Raw genomic sequence first — 16,809 nt, forward strand, 5'->3', positions numbered from 1 at the left:
TTTGAAAAAATTTATTTATTTTTTTGTAGAAAGAGTTTTGCTGTTTTGCCCAGGATGGTCTCAAACTGCTGAGCTCAAGCGATCCTCTTGCCTCAGCCTCCCAAAGTGCTGGAACTTTTTTGGAGACAGGATCTCACTCTTTGAGACCAGGCTGGAATGCAATGGTGAGATTATGGCTCACCGTGGCCTAGAATTCCTGGGCTCAAGTGATCCTACTGCTTCAGCCTCCTAGTAGCAGGGGCTACAGGCCACCATGCCTGGCTAATTTTTAAATTTTTTGTAGGGATGGGTTTTTACCATGTTGTCCAGACTGGTCTCAAACTCCTGGGCTCAAGTGATCCTCCTGCCTCAGCCTCCCAAAGTGCTGGGATTACAGGAGTGAGCCACTGCACCTGGTCAATTTGCCTTTCTTTTGTTTTTGAGACAGAGTCTCACTCTGTCACCCAGGCTGGAGTGCAGTGGCACGATCACGACTCACTACAGTCTCATACTCCTGGGATCAAGCCATCCTCCTACCTCAACCTCCCAAGTAGCTGGGACTACAGGCCACCATGCCTGACTAATTTCTAAAGTTTTTGTAGAAGGCCAGGCATGGCGGCTTATGCCTGTAATCCTAGCACTTTGGGAACCCAAGGTGAGGCGATTGTCTGAACTCAGGACTTGGAGACAAGGTTTCACCATGTCGCCAATGCTGGTCTTGAACTCCAGGGCTCAAGCGATCCTCCTGCCTTGGTCTCTCAAAGTGCTGGCATTACAGGGTGAGCCACTGCACCCACCCTTGATTTTCTTTTAAAGCCAGAGAAGCGAACAGCCTGGTTGAGAATTGGGGGCCAGTTAATCTTCCTTTCTCCTAAAGAAACCAAACCAGTCCAGCAACCTCTTTCCAGTATGTTAGCAATGTGGACAGAGGAGAGGACAAATATAGAAATCTAATGAAATAGTTCTTTTCTGAAAACATCGTTGTTTTCATTTTGTTTTGCTTTTAATCTGAGAGCAAACTTTCTGGCAGTGCCCTCCCATCAAGGAGTAAATAGTTGAGGGGTTGCTGAAGGGTGGTTGGCAGGAAGGCTGATTATGTTGACTCAGTTGACTGTGGTGTTTTCTGAATAGTAGAGCCCACAGAACTGCCCTCCCTGATTCTAGAACCCACACAAACAACCTGGGTTTGGGATTTAGGAAAAACAACAGGTTTTCAGGGTCCATGTACCCATAGAAAACTATAGCTTCCTACTTTTAAAAAAAAATCGGTGTTGAGTATATAGTTGGTATATTTTTTCTCAAAATAGCAAATCCATTTGAGAAAAAAACAATTTAATAATTTAATGTTTTTTTAAAAATTGAAATATCTGGCAAATGATTAAACATGGTCAACTTACAGGCAACTTTTCAATCTTAGTGAAAGGGCTGATTTGGATAGAAATCAACAAAATTGTCAGGAGGGGCCACAAGTGAGGGAAGAGGGAAGAAGCTACTGGAAAAAAGAACGAAAGGAAAGCAGTTACCAGGGACAACGTCTCCATTAGTCACAGTAGGCAGAGTGCCTGGGACCGACAATACTTTCAGAGGCCTACAGAAAGTGATTTCATTTTTATTTCTGTTAAAATCAGAAGGAAAAAAATGAATATATTAGAATGAACCCAGCCTGGATTATATTTGTGTTTACACTAATGCAGTTGTGAAACACAATTTTTATTGTTTTTTCTTAAGGAGGAAGGAGCCCACAGAGGCAACGTGGTGGGGCCTGAGAAAGTCCTCATGTGGCCCTGGCAGTTACTAAATAGGTTGGCTCAAAAGCCTAAAAAAATACAGCCCTGTGGTTCATGAAATGTCTTCAGTGACGTTAACATTGATAGCATCCACATTTCTCTAGCTGAGTGGGCCCCGTCTACCGACTACAGGATCTCAGCCCACCTTTTAAAGCTTCCCTAGCCATAACTAGAGACCCCTTCTAAGTGCTTGGTACCAAGGCCAATCAGAGTTTTCTTTTTTTTTTTTTTGAGATGAGAGTCTCACTCTGTCACCCAGGCTGGAGTGCAGTAGGGCCCTCTTGGTTCACTGCAAGCTCCGCCTCCTGGGCTCAAGCAATCCTCCTGCCTCAGTCCCCCTAGTAGCTGGGACCACAGGCATGTGCCGCCATGCCCAGCTAATTATTGTTGTTTTTTCTTTTTTTGGGGGGGGGTTGTTTTTGGGTTTTTTTTTGAGACGGAGTCTTGCTCTGTTGCCAGGCTGGAGTGCAGTGGTGCGATCTTGGCTCACTGCAGCCTCTGCCTCCCAGGTTCAAGTGATTCCCCTGTCTCAGCCTCCTGAGTAACTGGGACTACAGGTGCTGCCACCACACCTGGTTAATTTTTTTTTAAATTTTATTTTAGTAGAGATGGGGTTTCACCATGTTGTTAGACTGGTCTCAAACTCCTGATCTCAGGTGATCCACCCACACTGGACTCCCAAAGTGCTGGGATTACAGGCGTTAGCCACCGCGCCCAGCCCCAATCAGATTTTTCTGTGCTGCTCCTTTCCACTGCTGAGAAGCCTTGTTAGGAGATGCCTCATTAGTATTACTTTAGCTGGTGTCTATTTCAGCCCTTTTATCTAGGCGCTGTTACCAAACTTTCAGTTCCTCCTGGTGCCCAAACAGCACTGGAGAATCTTCCATCCCAACCCAGTGTTAAAAGCTGTGCTGCAGGCAGCCAGGAAGGGGGAGGTTTCTCCGTCTGTAAATCAGGGTGGTATGTTTCACCGAAGTCTGTGCTTTTAGCTGGAGCCTCCCAAAGTCCTTCATGTAAATAGTAACTCCAGTGAATTACTGGTCTCTGAGCCTGGGCTGAGGAACAGACAACGTCCTATCTTCCACTCTCCCATTCATTCCCGTCTCTTGTCCCAAGGCATCCAAAGACTTTTTCCTCCAATGTTCCATTCTTCCAGGAAAATGCATGAATACCACTTTGGTGCTGTCCCACACAATGCAGAGATTTGTTTTTTATTATATACACATGTATAAAGCCAAGTATTTCAAAAACAAATATCCATTTTCAATTTTTTTTTTTTTTTTTTTTAAATATAGAGACAAGGTCTCTCTCTGTTGCCCGGATTGGTCTCGAACTCCTGTGCTCAAGCGATACTCCTGTCTTGGCTTCCCAAAGTATTGGGATTACGGACGTGAGCCATCCCACCTGGCCCATTTTCAAATATTTCAAAAGCAGTTAAGAGCATAGATATATAGTTTATCCGAAACAAAGCATCATCAATGTCAATGCAGTATATAATTAATATGGCCTCTTTTTACCATTTATTTTAAGTTCTAGTAAACAATTTCGATCCATCATATCTAACAGAAAATGTGCAGAAGATAGTTCTAGAACTATAGTGAGAAGATAAAGAAAGGATGTTGTGTTGGAGGGTAAAGTTCAAGTGGTTTTGCCCCAGGCATCTTCAGAGAAACAGTCAAGAAAAACAGGGTAAAGATCGACTGGAAATGGAAATTTCTGGATATGCTTTTACTTATGAAGAATATAATAGGGGGCCCAGCACAGTGGCTCGTGCTTGTAATCCCAGCACTTAGGGAGGCCAAGGTGGGAGAATCACTTGAGCCCAGGAGTTAGAGACTAGCCTGGGCAACATAGCAAGACCTCATCTCTACCAAAATAAAAATTAAAAACCTAGCCACATGTGGTGGTCCCAGCTACTTGGGAGGCTGAATTAGGAGGATCACTTGAGCCTGGGAGGTCGAAGCTGTAGTGAACTATGATTCCCATCACTACACTTCAGCCTGGGTGACAGAGCGAGATCCTCTGTCTCAAAAAAAGAGAATATCACAGCTATCATCACAGCCTGGGAAGTCAGTCACTTTGCCCCGAGGCACGTTCTGTGTTTGAGGCAGGGATAGGAGGCTGAACCCTCAACCACTTGCTTTCCTATTCAGCCACTGAAGCCTTCTGTGGCCTCCCCAGAGACCTGTGAAACACTTGGGAGACAATTATTACAGCAGTTCTCAACCAGGCCAATTTTTTCCCTTTGGAGGCATTTCAAAATATTTAATGATCTTTTAAAATTTTTATTTAAACTGTTGTCTTTTAGTGGGCAAGGTCAAAGAATGCTAAAAGTCTTGCAAGGTAGGGATAGTTGAGCAAAAGATATTTCTGTTACCCAAAAATATCAATAACACCTCTATTGAGATGTATTTTTTGTATAACAACTGGGGAATTTGATTGAAGAATTTTTTCTTTTTTTTTTGAGATGGAGACTTGCTCTGTCACCCAGGTTGGAGTGCACTGGTACGATCTTAGCTCACTGCAACCTCTGCCTCCTGGATTCAAGTGATTCTCTTGCCTCAACCTCCCGAGTAGCTGGGATTACATGCACCTGCCACTGCACCTGGCTAATTTTTGTATTTCTAGTAGAGACGGGGTTTTGCTATGTTGGCCAGGCTGGTCTCAAACTCCTGACTTCAGGTGATCCACCTGCCTCAGATCCCAAAGTGCTGGGATTATAGGCATAAGTCCCTGCACCTGGCCTGATTGAAGGAATTTCTTTCTTGCTATTGTGTTTAACTCCTGTATAGGAGTTACACATATGGAAGGATGATATGTGATATTAGCTGATATGATTTCCTACATTCACTTTTTTGTCCCACGAAAAGTACAGAGATGCCCTCCCTCCAGGTTCCTCATGGCTCAGAAGTAGCATAAGAGAAGGTTATATTGGCCTGGAATGGTGCATAAAAGAATCAGAAGACCTCACTGGGGATCCTAAACAAGGATAAAGGGACGTGCATAAAAGGAATGAAGGGTGTCTGTCCTTACAGGGAATTGGGTAAGAACACAGTGAATTGATTCAAGTCAGTTTGGTCATGCTCAACCCTTAGATTGTTTCTGTTAGAAGATAGTAGACACTAAAGAAATTTGAGGGAGTGAGATTTAGCTGTGCTTTCATAATCTCGCTATCAGGTTATAGGAAAGAAACCTTAGGTCCAATCCTGTCACCCACATAGGTGTTTACTATGTGAACATTCATTAGTCACCACCAAGGAGTTGATACTGTCCTGTTGGTATAATGAAATTCTAGCTCTGTACCCTTTTAGGTGATCCAATCACACACTGCATAAAATGCTTACAAGTAGCACACAACAGCACTTCAGAAGCCGGAGTCCCTTCCAACTGGCATCATTCAGAAATCCTCCTATACCAACAGCTGCTTATAGGACAACTCAGGGATCAAGCCAGATTTTAGATCTCCCTTAATTCTTACACCCCCGCCCGTACAAGAGTTAGGAGTCTCTCTAAGGTATTTTTAGCCAGTCCTCATATTTGGAATACCTGTAGCATCACAAATGAGAGCTCATTTCTAAGAATCAAGCTAAATCACTGCTTCCTAACAAAAGTTACTAGTATCTCCAACGAAATCCCTTTTCTGACATTCAGTATGTTTAATAGCAAAGCGTTAGTTTGATGAAGCCATCTCTGGGATGGAATCTTTTCTGATTTAATGCAGACTGATCATGCCTTAATTATGCATTATAAATTACCGGAAGGTTTGGACTTCATCTAAATAACAGATATCGGCCAGGCGTGGTGGCTCACACCTGTAATCCCAGCACTTTGGGAGGCCGAGGTAGGTGGATCACCCGAGGTCAGGAGTTCGAGACCAGCATGGCCAACATAATGAAACCCCCATACAGATACAAGATATCACGATGAATATGCTGAGATCTTTTTAAATAAGCGACAGTCACTGTAACACAGTGGAATCTGCATGGGTCCCAGTGCTATGGGGGCCAAGTGAGACCTGCACCTGCAGTTCGGTCACCGCTTAAAATTCCCGGGTACCATGCAGATGCTAAGGAAACATCTGGAGGCGAAGGCCGGCAGAGGACTGAGAGACCCGGAAGCAACGTGACTCCCTCTTCACACTCAGTTATTGGCAGGAATTAAGAGCCAAGTGAGGGGGAAAGGAGACTAGAAAGAGAAATCTTGGAAGAAGGGCTACTGCAAATGGAGTAGCCACTTAACACTGAAGAATTTTTTTTAATCAATTTTTTTGGACTTGAACTATTAACAAAATTAAAAAAATGATTTACAGAATTAACCAAATTAAATGTTTCTTTCAGATAGAAAGGTGTGATGGTTAATACTGAGTGTCAACTTGATTGGATTGAAGGTGCAAAGTATTGTCCTGGGTGTGTCTGTGAGGGTGTTGGCAAAGGAGATTCACATGTGAGTCAGTGGACGGGGAGAGGCAGACCCACACTCCATCTGGGTGGGTACCATCTGATCAGCTGCCAGCATGGCTAGAATAAAGCAGGCAGGAGAAGATGGAAGGCGAGACTTGCTGAGTCTTCTGGCCTCCGTCTTTCTCCTGTGCTGGATGCTTCTTGCCCTTGAACATCAGACTCCAAGTTCTTCAGCTTTTGGACTTTTGGACTTATACCATTAGTTTTCCAGGGCCTCTCGGGCTTTTGGCCACAGACTGAAGGCTGAACTGTCACAGGCTTCCTTACTTTTGAGGTTTTGGAACTCGGACTGGCTTCCTTGCTCCTTAGCTTGCAGACAGTCTGTTGTAGGACTTCACTTTGTGATCGTGTGTCAATTCTCCTAATAAGTTTCCCTTCATATATACATCTATCCTATTCTGTCCCTCTAGAGAACCCTGACTAATACAAAAGGGAAGTCATGGTCTTCTACATTAAGTCTGAGTTATTTCAAAATAAAGTTATATTTTCATACCCCTGAATTTTGTGGACTGATATGACTATGAAATTATTTCTGTTACAAAGTGATTGAATATTTAAGCATATAGAATCTGTGCAGGCTCAAATGCCCTGAAAGTCAGAGTCATGCACGAGGAATGAGTTCATCTATCATGTCTGACACCAGAGTCCCACCAGCAACTTAGGAGGAGACACCGCCTTTGAATGTGAAGCTGAGACTGTAGCTTCAGAGAGAAATCTGGCTAAGGAGCTATTTATGGAGTGACCTGGCCCTGAAAGCATGAACATAGGAGCACCTCAAGGCAAATATTACATGAAAAGAGAAACAGGTAGCAGTGCTTGAATCGGAAACCCCCTTCAGAAATTGGTTTCTTATACTTTCTGTACTTATTTAGTTTCCATCGTCTCTTGTGATGTTTGGCACAGTGTTTGTAAAAATTCCAGCTGTGCTAAGGGACATCAAGAAAAGCAAGTGTGTTTCTGCCTGCTTGAGAGACCCAGAGGGAAATTTTGCTCTGTAGGTACCGGTTTGTGGATGGTTACGAGCAGGAGGAAAGCGATTCCACAGGCAGGGAGTAGAACTCGGGGACACAGATGGGTCCTTATCTGTCAAATTCTTCCTCAGGGAGTTGGTTTTGCTCCCATTTAAAATTGAGTTAGAAATTGTTATTCATGGTAGAAACATTTGAAACTCAAATGAAATGTTAAAAAAAAGGAAAGAATCCCTTGTAACCTCCTTACCCAGTGGTAACAATTGTTACCATTTTAAAGTACACCTTTACAGATCTGTTTTTATACATTTGCATATGTGTAAATATTTCAAAACCAGAATCACACTGTATATATTCCTTTGCAATGTGTTCTTATTTAACTCATTGTATTGTGAACTTTTCATGTCAATAAACATTTGTCTATTCCAGTGGTTCTCAAACTTGAGGATGCATCAGAATCACTTAAAAAGCTTGATAAAGCCCCAGCGCAGTGGCTCACGCCTGTAATCCCAGCACTTTGGGAGACTGAAGTGGGTAAATCGCTTGAGGCCAGGAGTTGGAGACCTGCCTGGCCAACATAGCAAAACTCTATCTTTACTAAAAATTCAAAAATTAGCTGGGTGTGGTGGCGTGCACCTGTAATCCCAGCTACTCGGGAGGCTGAGGCTTGAGAATCCTTTGAACCCTGGAGGTGGAGGTTGCAGTGAGTTGAGATCACACCACTGCACTCCAGCCAGGACCACAGAGTGAGACTCTGTTTCAAAAAAAGAAAGAAAGACAGAAGAAAGAAAAGAAAAGAAAAGAAAAGAAAAGAAAAGAAAAGAAAAGAAAAGAAAAGAAAAGAAAAGAAAAGAAAAGAAAAGAAAAGAAAGAAGGAAGGAAGGAAGGAAGGAAGAAAGACCGCTTGATAAAGCACAGGTTGCTGGTCTCCACCCACCAAGTCTCTACTTTAGTAGTTCTAAGTTAGGGTCTGAAAATTGCATTTCAGACAAGGTTATTTATTTTTTTTCTTTTTTGTTGTTGTTTCTTGAAACAGGGTCTTGTTCTGTCACCCAGGCTGGAGTGCAGTGGTGTGATCAAGACTCACTGCAGACTTGACCTCCTGAGCTCAAGTTACCCTCTCATTTCAGCCTTCTGAGTAGCTGGGGCTGCAGGTGTGTGCCACCATGCCTGGCCAATTTTGTTTATTTTTTGTAGAGACAAGGTCTCATTATGTTGCTTAGGCTTGTCTCGAACTCTTGGACTCAAGCCATCTTCCCCTCTTGGCCTACCAAAGTGCTAGGATTACAGGTGTGAGTGAGCCATCACCCCAGCCAAACAAAGTAACGTTGTTGCTACTGGTCGGGGAGCACACTTGGAGAAGCTAGGGTCATCTGTTAATAGATCATTAGGTAATATAATTTGTGGGTTTTCTATTGGTTTTTTGGAGACAGTAAATGGAGATTTTGTAACAAGGGCTTGATACACAGTGAGTAATAATAAAATTGCAATTTATCATTTCTTTCATGGTAACAATTTGAGGACTGAATAAAGGCTTTTGGGACTAAAATTAGATATTCAATAAATAATAAGTAAATAGGCCCCACGCATAGCACTGAAAGCGCTGTCTAGTGTTCGTAAGTGCAGGAAGGCTGTGACGTGCCTTACAGAGAGAAAATGTGTGTTAGATGAGCTTTGTTCAGGCATGACTTACAGTTCAATGTGAATGAGTCAACAATCGTGTAAACCTAAAAAGGAAGGGGACATTTCCCAGTTGGGTGTGACGCTGCTCCAGAAAGCGCTAAAGTAACATCTACAGTTGCATGTTAGATCTACAAATAAGATGGAAGAGTGGCTAAATGGGTGTATTCATGAGATGATGACAGATTAAAAAGAAAAAAAAAAAAGCACAGTGGACAGCATTGCTGTGAGGCTGAAAGCCAAAGAAATTTATGGAAAAATGTTAAACCCTTTGTGGCTAGTGCTGGCTGGCCCACACATTTCGAAAGGCGACGAAGCATGGAAAAATGTTAAACCTGTGGGAGGGGTAGGTTCTGCAGGTCAGAATGCTGCGGAACACATTTTTAAATGTTTGCTCAGTGTTCTACGGGAAAAGGGTTATGTGGAAGAGACGATTTTCAACACTGGTGAGACTGGCTTGTTTTACAAGGAAGTTGGAAAATGAACCTATAGAATGCAGATGGCATTTCAACTGACAAAAATGTAGTGACCAGAGGTTCTCAGGAGCCTCACCTTATATTTCCCCTTGTGGCAATAGTCCAATATTCACTAATTTAGTGTTTGCTATGAGTTTATAGAACATAACTACCATGAATAATAAGAAGTGATCATACCTGGTTGGCTGCGTGGTGGCTCATGCCTGTAATCTCAGCACTTTGGGAGGCCGAGGTGGGAGGATTGCTCGAGCCCAGGAGTTCAAGGCCAGTCTGAACAACATAGTGAGATTAATTAAATATATGTGTACATATATGTATCTTTTTATAAAAGGAATTAATCATACCTGCTTCACCCTCATAGATTTTAAAACATAAGGTAGAGCCCAGACATCTATGTTTTTATCAACCCTTTTATTTGATTTTGAAGCAGTCTAGTATTTGAAAATTATTTTTAATATACTGTATCTTGTTTCCTTATATTTCCAAAAGCCTGTCATATTGTCATAGGTATCACTGACCTTTTTTTTTTTTTTTTTGAGATGGAGTCTCACTCTGTCACCCAGGCTAGAGTGCAGTGGCATGATGTCGGCTCACTGCAACCTCTGCCTCCCAGGTTCAAGTGATTTTCCTGCCTCAGCTTCCTGAGTAGCTGGGATTACAGGTGCGCACCACCACACCAGGCTAATTTTTGTATTTTTAGTAGAGATGGGGTTTCACCACATTAGTCAGGCTGGTATCGAACTCCTGACCTCATGATCCGCCTGCCTCAGCCTCCCAAAGTGCTGGGATTACAGGTGTGAGCCACCACGCCTGGCCAATATTACTGCTTTTTTTCCTGGGTTAATGGAATCTAATGGGGGACTCCTTGGCCTGCCTCACACAAGGATTGTTTTTAACCTCCTGTGATTGACTACAAAGGAAGTAGGCTGGGTGACTTTTTTTTTTTTTTTTTTAACACTGGTTGATTCCTAAGAGAAATCACATCTGCTTTTTGAGACATCCTGCATTCACCCATCCATCTTTTCACTCATCAGATTTAAGGCCCATATGAGCAGCAATCATGAATATTTGGTTCACCCAGGTAAAGCTGTACCTAGTCCGTAATTTTCACATAGTAAACATTCTGCCCAATATAAGACAGGCACTGTGATGGAAATGAAATGATTCCTATAAATCAGAAGTTCTCAAGCAGGGATGATTTTACCCTCCGAGAGACATTTCACAATGTCTGGAAGCGTCTTTATCACAATGATGGTGCCTCGGGGTGGGCCTGGGGTTGCCACTGGCATCTAACAGGTAGAGGCCAGGGATGCTGCCAAACATTCATATTGCACAGGACAGCCTCCACTCCCACAACAAAGAATTATCTAGCCCAATATGTCCATAGTGCCCAGGTGGAGGCAAACGTTCTTAAATGGCTGTAACAATTATAGTTGGCAACTTTTCATCCTCTGCCATTGCACTCCAGGCAGATTCAACTGTTAAGTAACACAGCAGTACTGAATCACGTCTCTCCCCACAGCCCACCTACCACGCAAAGTTATGAGGAAAGATTCCTGGGGAAGGCTTTCCTCTCTCCTGTCCCACTGGTTTGTTGTTGTTTTCCTAAGTCAAAAGTTTTTGAACTCATACTCTTCCCTATTTTCACTCTCCATCCCTATTTCCTCGTTTGCAGTTCATGCAAAGTGGAGTCCAGCTTCCTAGGAAACAGGTGTACCCTGACCTCCCTCGTGGCGATTCTAGAAATGGCTTGGGAAAGAATGCAGCTGGAGACCCACAAAAGTGCACTGTCTCTGGCTCGTCGTTCTTCCTTCTCTTCTCCTGGTGAACAGAAGTAACTTCGACCTTTCTGAGCCCCCAGCTCTGTAACCGCACATGAGGGATCAGTTCCCCCACCCGGTTATTTCAGTCACATGCTTAGGCAGTGAGGAAAGGACATCAGATTCCTAAAGATCAAATTTCCTGAACAGAAATATTTGTGGACAGGAAAAAAACCTGACAGGACACTTTAATTCAGGTGCAGCGTTTAGTTTTCAGTAAGGTTTTATTTCACAGGGAGAATAAAGACAAGCTGAATTCAGCCAAATTATAAAAGGTCATCAGTAAATCTGTATTTTTTCCCCTCGACTGTTATGATTTCTATTTGAGGGAACAAAATCTGAAATTATTTTTTCCCTTAAGAGTGGTTAATCAAAATTAAGCAAATTAATTGACTTTATTGATTTATTAGGTCGGTGCAAGAGTAATTGTGGGTTTTGCCATTAAAAGTTGCAACAACAGCCAGGCGCGGTGGCTCACACCTGTAATCCCAGCACTTTGAGAGGCCGAGGTGGGCAGATCACCTGAGGTAAGAAGTTAAAGACCAGTCTGGGCAACACGGTGAAACCCCATCTCTACTAAAGACACAAAAATTACCCAGGCATTGTGACACACACCTGTAGTCCCAGCTACTAGGGAGGCCGAGGCAGGAAAACCACTTGAACCGAGGAGACAGGGGTTGCAGTGAACTGAGACGGCGCCACTGCACTCCAGCCTGGGTGACAGAGCAAGACTCCATCTCAATAAATAAATAAAAGCGGGGAGGTAATACTGGGGACAGGAAGGGTAGAGGATATATGGGAATATGAAAATTCTCTGTACTTTTCACTTAATTTTGCTGTGAACTTAAAACTGTTCTAAAGAATAAAGTTGATTTTTAAAAAAAATCACACATATGTGCACAAGTAAGTTCAATGGCCTATTTTAGATGATGGTGATTAATTCTGTCTAGGATACGATGGAAGCCAAAGAAAAGAGTGGACATTTATGCAAGGCCGTGGGGAACAGAGATGGTCAGAAAAGATCTCCTAGGCCAGGCACAGTGGCTCACACCTGTAATCCCAGCACTGTGGGAGGCTGAGGCGGGCAGATCACTTGAGGTCAGAAGTTCGAGACCAGCCTGGCCAACATGGTGAAACCCCTGTCTCTACTGAAAATACAAAAATTAGCCAGGCACAATGGTGGGTGCCTATAATCCCAGCTACTCAGGAGGCTGAGGCAGGAGACTCTCTTGAACTCGGGAGGCGGAGGTTGCAGTGAGCCAAGATTGCACCACTGCATTCCAGCCTGGGCGACAGAGAGGGACTGTCTCAAAAACACACACACACACACAAACAAAAATCCTCATAGAGGTGGTGATATCTGAGCTGAATGTTGAAAGGTGAGGGTGTTCTAGTCTGAAAGCCTGAAGAAATATGTTCTAGCAGACTGCAGTGTGAATTAAGACCTTTTCTGATGGAAGTGCTTAAAACAATCACTCTCTCTTAAACAATAAAATGTACTGGATTCTATACATGAAAAGGCTTGGGCTCAGCTTGCTCCAGGGCTTGCAGGATGGCCCCATGACATAGTTTGTATCTTCCCATTTCTCCTCAGTGTTGGTTAATTCTCCTGTTTCCTGTAAGATGAGTGCAACCATCCCAGCACCTTCTTAGTCTCAGTTCACATTAAGTGGGGATAATGCAAACGGGCTGAAAGTGAGGGAAGAGACTGTTTCCCTAGGCTACTGTTTTTATTAGATGGATGATGAGTAGATACCAGGAGTAAAAACCCCAAATGAGCGCTATTCGTGAAGACGTGAAACAGCATCATGTGTGGTGCAGGAATGGGTAGAGCATCCTATACAATGAAGAAGACTGGAGGGGTGGGACTGAGGCCAGATCGTGGAGGGCTCTGTGTACTATTTGAAGAAATCAAGATTTTTATGTCTTAGGCAACAGGAAATCTTTGAAAAAGTTAATGCAAGAGTGTTCATTTATCAAATTTTCATTTCTGATAGAACTCTGACTGTGGAAGGTGCTGTGTGACTTGGCCAAATAACTTGACCTCTCTAAGCTGCTTCAGTGTCTACATTTGTGTAATGTGGACAATAATAGTGCCAATACCATAGGATTATGGCAAACTTTAATGTGATAGTATTTGTAAAATGCTGAGGACAGTGCTTGGCATCTAATGAGAACTAAATATTTGCTGCTACTAATATTGTAACTATTGTTATTACTGTTGCTGTTGTTATCAGAGTGGAAGAGTTTGAGACAGGAGGCATGGAGGTGACAGGCAAAACCATCTACACTCACACAGTTTGCTATCTTCATCAGCAGAACTTTCCTATTCCAGAAACTCTCACCCTGGAAGGTAAAACTTGCAAATAACTTCCTTTTTTTCACTCCAGGAACATCTTCAGAGTTACATCAATAAAAAGCAGTTTATATTCCAAGACTGTTTGAACGCTTTTCCTCAAAATCCTTACTTTGCTGTGTCTTCTAATCTTAAACTATTTAATCATGATTATTTGCCAAGACCCCACATTGTCAGACTCACCTTAATCAGCATCCGAAACCTCCTAAACAGTGCGATCGGGTCGTCCTCTCACCGAAATGTTACCAAGACTCTAAAGACGGAGCTCTCTGTTACTTCAGTGAGCAATAGACTCTGCTTTGTCTTATGACCAGATTGTTTTGGTGATATTTTCAGGAAGCCGGCACTCAAGAGCAGGCAGCTCAGAAACTGGCAATGGTCCAGGTGAAAGATGGTAAGAGATGAACAGGGCTCGATGACAAGACAGGAGCATGTGAATGGAGTCACTGTGAAGGAGAGAGGTCTTAGTAACTGGGTGTGAGGAGGAGACAGGAACATTCAAGGACACTGCTCAGTTTGGCACCTTCAGTACCTGGATAGCCTGTAGAAGGATTTTCCAAAGTAGAAGCTGCAAAGTTTGTTAGGTATAATTCAGGATATGTATTGACATGTGATAACGGGAACCAGCTTTATTAAACTTATGCTGATTTCTAACCATCCACCAAGACCACTTCAGAGGTAGGTTAACTGGCTGCAAATAGTTTGGGTTAGGCTTCTCAGGTTCCATAAGAGGATGTCTTCCAATGCCCTGCTCAGTTATAATTCTCTTCTTAATCAGGAACTTCACCTATTGGTGCCCAACACTCTAAGTGTGAGTGTATCACCTGTATGTGGCTAAGCCTATTTGTGACTCCCCTGTTCTTTCTCTTTGCCTGTGTAGGCACATTTCTGAATTGCTAATGCCCATAAAACATAAATTCCATTTTAAAGCACTGATGTAGATTATACTGGATATTTAGGGGGAAGATAAAGATGAGATGACCAACTTATTCTGGTTTTAGCATCCCAAATCCAGCATCCCAGAAACCTCCACGGTCCAGGGCAAATTGAGGTGATTGATCACCTAAGATAAAGAAGAAGGTTAAAACCACCCTTCAAATCTCCTTTCATTGGGAAGTTTATAGCAATAAATATTGACTGAGTAACAAATATTGAGGCCAAGCGTGGTGGCTTATGCCTGTAATCCCAGCACTTTGAGAGGCTGAGATGGGAGGATTGCTTGAGCCCAGGAGTTTGAGACAAACCTGGGCAACATAGGGAGACCTCATCTCTACAAAAGCTAAGAAATAAGGTGGGCATGGTGGCATGTGCCTGTGGTCCCAGTTACCTGGGAGGCTAGGGTGGAAGGATTGCTTGAGCTCAGGAGGTCGACACTGCAGTGAGCCATGATCACACCTTGCCCTTCTGCCTGGGCAACAGAGCAAGACCCTGTCTTTCTTTTCCCTTCCCTCCCCTCCCCTCCCCTTTTCTTTTCTTTTCTTGTCCTCCCTCCCTCCCTCCCTCCCTCCCTCCCTCCCTTCCTTCCTTCCTTCCTTCCTTCTTTTCTTCTTTCTTTCTCTCTCTCTTACTCTTTCCCTGTCTTTTCTTTCCCTCTCTCTCTCTCTTTTTTTTCTTTCTCTTTTTTTGACGGAGTCTCACTCTGTCACCCAGGCTGGAGAGCAGTGGCGCGATCTTGGCTCACTGCAAGCTCCACCTCCAGGGTTCACCTCATTCTCCTGCCTCAGCCTCCCGAGTAGCTGGGACTACAGCTGTGCACGCCACCATGCCCAGCTAATTTTTGTAATTTTAGTAGAGACAGGATGGTCTCAATCTCTTGACCTGGCGATCTGCCCACCTTGTCCTCTCAAAGTGCTGGGATTACAGGCGTGAGCCACCGCGCCCCACCTGCATTTCTTGTTTAAAACAAGATGTACTGGCCGGGCATGGCGGGTCACGCCTGTAATCCCAGCATTTTGGGAGGCTGAGGCAGGTGGATTGCTTGAGCTCATAAGTTCGAGACCAGCCTGGACAGCATGGCGAAACCCCATTTCTATTAAAAAAAAACAAAAAAAATTAGCCAAGCATGGTGGCACATACCTGTGGTTTGAGCTACTCTGGAGGCTGAGGTGGGAGGATTGCTGGAGTCCAGAAAGTCGAGGCTGCAGTGAGCCATGATCATGCCGCTGTACTCCAGCCTGGGCAATGGAGTGAGACCCTGTCTCAAAAATAAAGAGAAGATGTGCTGCACTCACAGCAGGCCAGGGTCTGGGGAAGAAGGTGGATGGTTAAAATGGTAAAAGAGAGATGAATGGATCAGAGAAAAACAGTTTTTCAAGCCGTTTATTATGGATTCGTGCCTTTCTTTGCTCTTTTGTAAATTGGGCCAATTTTTTGTAAGTAGTGCCCATCCCCAGGGTTGTTATGGAGTGAAAGGAAGTAATACATGCAAAGTGCTTAGAACATGCAGTAAGTAAATGCTCAACAAATGCCAGCTGCTGTCACGATGAGCTCAGCGGGCTTTGAGGAACATACTTAAAGGAGCATTCTCCTCTGAGGGAAGGGGCACGAAAAGCTGTCGTGAAGAGAAAACACATCTTCTTTGCATCAAATCAAATCAGGGAATTCTAACCGGACCAGGAAGCGTTTACTAATGAGTCTAATGGCAAAGGAAGTAAATTATAAATACCCAATAACGTTTGAGCCAGTGATAGTGGCATCCGGGTTTTGCAGAAATTAAAACAAAACAAACAATACCGGTTTCTGTATCTTCATCTTAAAGGTCAATAAACCTTCATATGAAATGCACAAAATTATCTTGTTAAACAAGATCCTCCTCCTGCACCCATACTGCTCATCCAAGTTACTCCCACAGTCAGATGTTTGGATGGAGGCTCCTGGAGAGTATGAATCTTCTCGAGTCCTCCTGCTGAAAGGGAACATATGTTTCCCTCTGGCATGCAGCTCAAGAACCAGGCCATTCTCACCTAACAAGTGATTAAATCAACATGTATTGGGTATCAGAAAATGAAATTCCATAGATACATTCCAAGGAGCTGGAAGCAAAACTGCTGCCAATCTAATCATCCTCAGCTCTTGTAGTCAGATGGACAGTGACAGTGGCCTATAGGAGTGGTTATTCTGGCTACTGCTGCAAAAGGTTCCCTTCACTGTATACAATGGGGCTATCTTACAAGGTTAAGCAGAGTATAGGGCCTTGACATGGCTAAGCACTAACTGTGACATCTAAAACACTCCTGTCAGTAGGTGAGTGGAGAGAAAGCATGGCTCCTTCCTCCCCTAAATA

The 16,809-nt window shown here is 43.5% G+C and overlaps 1 long non-coding RNA gene across 1 annotated transcript in view; it reads right to left on the reverse strand.

Annotated features, from left to right (window-relative positions):
* Positions 1-14,960, reverse strand: part of LOC140712916 (uncharacterized) — a 60,301-nt gene extending 45,341 nt beyond the window's left edge. Inside the window, exons 1-2 of the long non-coding RNA XR_012094752.1 lie at positions 13,710-14,960; positions 9,528-9,620 (exon numbers count right to left, since the gene is read on the reverse strand). This is a non-coding gene — a long non-coding RNA (uncharacterized lncRNA). The remainder of the gene's footprint in view (positions 1-9,527; positions 9,621-13,709) is intronic.
* Positions 14,961-16,809: the final 1,849 nt, after the last annotated feature.

This window comes from Chlorocebus sabaeus, chromosome 12, assembly GCF_047675955.1.
Source record: "Chlorocebus sabaeus isolate Y175 chromosome 12, mChlSab1.0.hap1, whole genome shotgun sequence".
Classification (NCBI taxonomy): domain Eukaryota; kingdom Metazoa; phylum Chordata; class Mammalia; order Primates; family Cercopithecidae; genus Chlorocebus; species Chlorocebus sabaeus.